At 44.0% G+C, this 7,446-nt stretch overlaps 1 long non-coding RNA gene across 1 annotated transcript in view; it reads right to left on the minus strand.

The window, feature by feature from the left end:
- LOC139028959 (uncharacterized) overlaps positions 1 to 7,079 on the minus strand; it is a 38,941-nt gene extending 31,862 nt beyond the window's left edge. The window contains exon 1 of the long non-coding RNA XR_011481192.1: positions 6,994 to 7,079. This is a non-coding gene — a long non-coding RNA (uncharacterized lncRNA). The remainder of the gene's footprint in view (positions 1 to 6,993) is intronic.
- Positions 7,080 to 7,446: the final 367 nt, after the last annotated feature.

Consider the following 7,446-nt stretch of genomic DNA (forward strand, 5'->3'; position numbering starts at 1 on the left):
GGCTGTACTTTGTATGTTCACGGTCTTCTTAACCTCGTCATCGTATTGAATTCTGAATCCAAAATGTTCCCACACAGCGGATTTAGTTTCCCCTCTCTTCATGGGGCCCCTTTAGGGAGGTTTCCTACTGAGATGTCATTCCAAATCATACATTGGTTGTTTAAGGGGGAGGRGGTTGCGGTCACTGCGATTGCCACATTTTGAGACATTGCTGTGGAGTAAAGTCTGTCAGCCCTCAGGAGCCCCTTAACGGCCACAAGCTGCACGTCTGGTTCTGTGGATYTGAATGTACAACGTGTGTGTAGTCTGCAGCGCAATAAGCAGGTTTTGGAAATTCTAGGAAAATGACAGGCATATCGTAATTCCGCGGTTCACGTGTGCGTATTGAACTGTAGGGGGCGTACCGAACGGTTCGATAACATACTGTGTACCGTTGCATCCCTAATCTGTATGTCTCAGGAGACAAATTATTTTACTGCAGCAGCACAAAATAACACTACTGCTCTCTCAAAGCTATCGCCCTTTTATGAAGCCTTCAGCTATCCAAGATGGCCTTTGGCAGCAATTCGCTAATTTCAGTATATTACAAATGTCTCGCATATGTAAAACCTTAGACTTGTATTGGGAAGGTATAACTGGTTTTGGGGGAATTGGGGGACTCTCCTTGATCATTAKCTTAATTGTGTTGTAGTTAGTTAGCTGTTAATGTTCCCCAAGGTTGGCACACAGCTGGTATGGCAGAGGGGCAGCCAGATGGGGCAGAGACTGAGACTGGTACTAGGTCTGTTGCCACGGTAACAATAGCCACAGCATCTTTCTGGGCAGAAACAGTCAACTGAAGGGCATAGAGAGAAAGAGAGAGATAGAGAGGGAGGGAAATACCACTGTGTTGATTATGGATGCTGCTCACGACCTGCCAGTTCCCAGCAGCCACAAAACCATCAGTAGGAAGAGACGCTGAGAGTCCGCCTCTCTCTCCCTCAAATCTGCTCTCTCCTCGTTTGTCTCAGTGTCTCTCTGTCCGTATATGTTCCCTCTGTTAATCTCTTTTCTGCATTCTTACACTCCATTGGCGTCACTCCCTATTGTTCCTGTGTGCTCTCTACCTCTTCAGTGTCTATGTCCCTATAGGTCCTCTCTGTCTCTCTGTTCTTCCCCCATCTCTCCTCAGTGTCTATGTCCTATAGGTCCTCTCTGTCCCTATATGTCTCTCTGTTCTTTTCCCCATCTCTCCTCAGTGTCCTATGTCCCTATAGGTCCTCTCTGTCCCTATATGTCCTCTCTGTTTCTTCCCCTCTCTCCTCAGTGTCTATGTCCCTATAGGTTCCTCTCTGTCCCTATATGTCCTCTTGTTCTTCCCCCATCTCTCCTCAGTGTCTATGTCCTATAGGTCCTCTCTGTCCCTATATGTCTACTCTGTTCTTCCCCTCTCTCCTCAGTCTATATGTCCTATATGTGCTCTCTGTTACTCTCAACTTCTCTCTCTTCCCCCCTCCCTCTCTCTCTCTCTTCAGAACTCAGTACATATGAGCCCTACCCAGGGGGAGATAAGTAGTGAATGCGATTAGAGTCTGGAGCCACTATGGTGATAGAGGCTTTTACAAAGCATTATCTGGTTTCCTGGGACACAGCATCCCTTTTATGTGTGTGTATGTGCGTGTGGGTAAGAGCAGCATCGTGACACAGACAAGTTACACAAGAACATCTTGTCTCGGAGTGCTGTGATCAGAGAACCTTTTGAGCCAAGAGACCACACTTCCAGCCTTTATGTGTGTGTGTGTGTGTGTGTGTGTGTGATTGACAGGCTATTCAGTTTCATTATTTCCTGTTGAGGAAATTAGATGGTTGTGATTACATCTCAGTAAATGTCAGCTGGCTCAACTTGATCCACCAATAAGAAAGCAAGGCCGTAGCCCCCGTGTTGACACAGTGTTGTGATTTCCTCTCTCTCTTCTCTTCTACCTCTACCTCTACCTCTACCTCTACCTCTACCTCTACCTCTCATGTTTTCTGTCTTTCGAAGAGGGGTGTGTGTGTGTGTGCGTGCGTGTAGCTTTGCAAGCTGTCAGAGCATTCACCTAAACCTGTCAGATTACATTAGGCTGCTGCATCAGGGCTGGAGACACACTTGAATGGAGACAAAAAAAACGAACACACACACACAGCTAGATAACACTGACTCCGATTACACAACCAGTGAACACTATGTACTGTATGTGTGCGAGTACTCTGTACGGTGCGAGTACTCTGTACGGTGCGAGTACTCTGTACGGTGCGAGTACTCTGTACGGTGCGAGTACTCTGTATGGATTATGGGTGTGAGTACTCTGTATGTGTGAATACTCTGTATATGTGGCTTGCTGAGTGGATCCATGCTGTGTTGGCACTTTGCTATGTCATGGAACTGGTGTCTCCACATGTAGTGGTTCCGGCTCTCTGCGCACGCACGCACGCACGCACCGCACGCACGCACGCACGCACGCACGCACGCGCACACACACACACACACACACACAGAACAGCAGAGCCTCCAGTCCCTGACTGTACAGAGCTCTGTGTATATTCTCAGTTCTAATTGGGTCATATGTGATACTATATGTTCTGGAAGACCACGTGGAGTTTTCTGCTGCAAACCCCTGATAGAAACGGCATGCTGTGATGAACTGCAGTGGATGGGCTTGGAATATATTAACTTTAGCTTAGAAAAGACTAGAGAAAGACTACACGTTTGATGAACACACACACACACACACAGAACAGCAGAGCCTCCAGTCCCTGACTGTACAGAGCTCTGTGTATATTCTCAGTTCTAATTGGGTCATATGTGATACTATATGTTCTGGAAGACCACGTGGAGTTTTCTGCTGCAAACCCCTGATAGAAACGGCATGCTGTGATGAACTGCAGTGGATGGGCTTGGAATATATTAACTTTAGCTTAGAAAAGACTAGAGAAAGACTACACGTTTGATGAGGGATCGTCAGATCCATTGTGTGAGTGAGTGAGTGTACTTGTTTTCCTACCTTATTGGGACCCCAATGTTCCAACAATACACCCAAATGGCCTGACAAGGCAGGAAAACAACTGTTTTCATGTCCTGAATTTGTTCAAATGCTATTTTGAGCATAAAGTGGAACTGACTGCATTTTTACTACTTYGCAGATATGAAACAAATAGATAATTATAATATCAGTAAAAAATATCAAATTCCCAGTTTATGCTTCAAAACCAAMKTTATAAGAGGTTCACGTACAGTAAGGCATTGTTGGCAGAATACACGGATGCAGKTCAATGCAYGATACATTTMTTGGTAGTCCCAAAAATATTGGTATCAGGTTGTAAATCACAGCTGGCCTGGTAAAATGTTTGCAGCCAAAACCCATTTGGGATGCACCGTTTCAGTTTCAATAACTCCATATTATGAACAAAAACGGACAACTGTAACTAAGGTTGGGAATGTCAATACAATCAAACTAGCAATGATCACAAGTCAGTCACAAYGTGGCTAATAGGCTAGCGCACGTGTGTCAAACAAGGCCCGCGGGTTGAATAGGACACACAAGCGAGTATAAATGAGTCAAAAGTTGAGTTATCTCCTGTACTTCATGAAATTACAGCCTGATGCGCTCGCATTGGTGAATTCAACTTCAATTGCGCTGCTTTCGTGTGTCTTGTTTACATCGTGCAGCGGAGGGAAAGTGTACAGACACATGCCACAGTCCTAGCTAGGCTACTAAAATGTTGCAGTCTGGCTTCAGGTTTTAAAGCATGTCAATTAATAACCAAAACCTGCAACAAAATTTACACCATGTAAAAGAGAAAAATGTAGGCAGGCCTATTACAGCAACATGTTGAGTGGACCATACACTGCATTCAACCGCACTGGTGATCCATGCAGTGTAAAACAAAGATAGCTACATTTTTTATGTGGCGTTATTACATACTTTACAGATATTATTTTACTATTTTGTTTTAATATGTTAAAATCCTATGTACATAAGAGTACATTATAAAAATAAAAATAAAAAAGACAAAAAAGTATGTCTGGCCCGTGAATTTGTTGTTTTCTTTTCATTTCTCTTTTCTATTTTACCCCCTTTTTTCTCCCCATATTCAAGCTTGTCTGTTCACTGCAACTCCCCAACCGGCTCGGGAGAGCCAAAGGCGGAGTCATGTGTCCTCCGAAACATGACCCGCCAAACCGCGCTCCTTAACACCCGCCCGCTTAACCCGGAAGCCAGCCGAACCAATGTGTTGGAGGAAACACCATTCAACTGGCGACCGGAGTCAGCCTGCAGGCACCCGGCCCGCCACAAGGAGTAGCAAGAGCACGATGAGCCAAGTAAAGCCCCCTGGCCAATCCCTCCCCTAAACCGGAAAGACGCTGGGCCAATTGTGCGCCGTCCTATGGGACTCCCAGCTACGGCCTGTTGTGGCACAGCCCGGGAATGAACCCGGGTCTGTAGTAACGCCTGTTGCACTGCGWTGCAGTGCCTTAGACCGCTTTGCCACTTGGGAGAATCCTTGTTGTGTTTTTTCAATATGGTCCGTGTGCTGATTGTGTCTGACACCCCTGGGCTAGCGTATCTATTTATGTAGCTTGCTATTTATTTAGCAAGCTAAAAACACGTAGCCTAACATCAACAAGCTCGCTAGCTAGCTGCTKGGAGGATGTCATGTCATTGGAGAAGTGGGTGAGTGACTGACTTTTTCCCTCTTATYGTTTTTCATTGGTTACAGCTACAGATATTATTTGGTTAGCTAGCAAGAAATGTGAATCACAAAAAAAAAGAAAAGAAATGTGAATCACTTTACTAGCTAGCTATGTTAAACCTGAACGACTGTTATCCACAGTTAGCATATCTCTTAGTTGGAAATCAAATGTATTTGGCATCGATCAAATGGGCGGGCAGGCATGCAAGTTCCCATTCAGTTGTCAAAACGTGAGTTGGGACAAGCATGCATTGTTGGCAGGCAAGCTGCAGAAGGACGATTAGGCTACATTTCCCCATCGTTTATCAGTGCAATTTTGACGGCYAACTAGCTGAAAAAGTTTGAGAGGGTTTATCTAATGTTCCTTCGTTAGAYGTTAGCTCATCYTKCTCTGGCTAGCATTARTTGTTGATCTTGTTGTTGTGCATAGCTKAGGGGGAGAGAGCCTACATTTTCATGGTTGTTTGATCAAAAGGATTGTGAAGTCCCCAAATGTRAAACTCCTGTGGTATTTACAGTGCATTTGGAAAGTATTCAGACCTCTTGACTTTTTCGACATTTGTTAACTTACAGCCTTAATATAAAATGGATAAAAAATATAAAAAATCCTCATCAATAAACACAGTGATAATGACAAAACAGGTTTTTAGAATAATTTTTTTTAACCTTATGTACATAAGTATTCAGAACCTTTGCTATGAGACTTGAAAGTGAGCTCAGGTGCATCCTGTTCCATTGATCATCCTTGAGATGTTTCTACAACTTGATTGGAGTCCACCTGTGGTAAATTCAATTGATTGAAAAATACTTGGAAAGGCACACACCTGTCTATATAAGGTCCCACAGCTGACAGTGCATGTCAGAGCAAAAACAAAGCCATGAGGTCGAAGGAATTGTCCATAGAGCTCCGAGACAGGATTGTGTCGAGACACAGATCTGGGGAAGGGTACCAAAACATTTCTGCAACATTGAAGGTCCCCAAGAACACAGTGACTTCCATCATTCTTAAATGTAAGACGTTTGGAACCAACAAGACTCGTTGAGCCGGCTGCTCGACCAAACTGAGCAATCGGGGGAGAAGGGCCGTGGTCAGGGAGGCGACCAAGAATCYGATGGCCACTCTGACAGAGCTCCAGAGTTCCTCTGTGGAGATGGGAGAACCTTCCAGAAGGACATAAATCTCTGCAGCACTCCACCAATCAGGCCTTTATAGTAGAGTGGCCAGATGGAAGCCACTCCTCAGTAAAAGGCACATGACAGCACGCTTGGAGTTTGCCAAAAGGCACCTAAATGATTCAGACCATGAGAAACAAGATTCTCTGGCTTGATTGAACTCTTTGTTCTGAATGCTAAGCATCACGTCTGGAGGAGACCTGGCACCATCCCTACGGTGAAGCAAGACCTGTTTTTGTTTTGTCATTATGGGGAATTGTGATGTCATTATGGGGTATTGTGATGCCATTATGGGGTATTGTGATGTCATTATGGGGTATTGTGATGTCATTATGGGGTATTATGTGTAGATTGATGAGGGAAAAACACAATGTAATTGATTTTAGAATAAGGCCGTAACGTAACAAAATGTGGAAAAAGTCAAGGGGTCTGAATACTTTCTGAATGCACTTTATATATTTGCAGAAATCCATTCAGGTGTATTTCGTGGCTTTCGGTAAATGTGTTCTAATGATCTAAAGATACGCTGTTGCTACTGTCTATAAACACACAGTYCAGTTCAAAGTGAATGATGGCAGGCTATTTCACTAAGGCCCATGTGGCATATTGCTTATTTGCATGTTGGCTTCCTGTAGCTCTGATTGGCTATGGCATACCGGTCTAGGTAAACTCCGTTCCTGGACAGATTATTTTATTTGGTTTTATTTACTGCAGTGTCTATTAAGTGTCCAAACACACAGCCTCTTTTTCATACACTGAATTTTCACAAATGCCTTCYCAAACGTGTAAGCGCTCGCTTATCAGAACATTATTCCTGGGGGTGTATATGAACAGATTTTAATCAAATGTCATGTTGATAAAATTATGTCAGTTCCACTTTAAGGGTTAGGTTTACGGTTAAGGTTAGGGTTTTTGGGGTTAAGGTTAGGGTAAGTTTTTTGGGGGTTAAGGTTAGGGTTAAGTTTTTTGGGGGTTTAGGTTAGGGTTAAGGAAAATAGGATTCTTAATGGTCAAACATTTTTACTCCCCCCAAAAGTCCTGATATTTCACTAAAATAAAGCTGAGTGTGTGTGAGTTGGTGAGTGAGTGTGTGTGTCTGTGCCTTACCTGGGTGTCCATGTAGTGGTGAGTGTGGTCTGGGTAGTGTCGGAGAGGTACTGGACGTCACAATCAGGCTCTTCCTGTTACTGGTCCGACAGCTAGGGGGAGAAGAGACACACACACACTTAAAAACGACAACAACAACACACACACACAACGAGGAACTACATTTCATTCAATTGGATGACCAATAGGGAGTTTGCTCTGAACCGGGTGCAGATTTCCAATACATCTGGAGCCAGTTGAACAACACTATCATTCTCATAATGTGTTCTTCTATCTACATACCATTTCCTCAACGACATTCCCTCTTTCAGTGTCCACAGAACAAATAATAAGTGGCTTCCTTAAGACTCCTCACTCCAATCAGGTTAGAGGTTACAGTAGACCAAGTTAATCAGGTTAGAGGTTACAGTAGACCAAGTTAATCAGGTTAGAGGTTACAGTAGACCAAGTTAA

The sequence above is a fragment of the Salvelinus sp. IW2-2015 genome, linkage group LG16 (genome assembly GCF_002910315.2).
Source record: "Salvelinus sp. IW2-2015 linkage group LG16, ASM291031v2, whole genome shotgun sequence".
Taxonomy (NCBI): Eukaryota; Metazoa; Chordata; class Actinopteri; order Salmoniformes; family Salmonidae; genus Salvelinus; species Salvelinus sp. IW2-2015.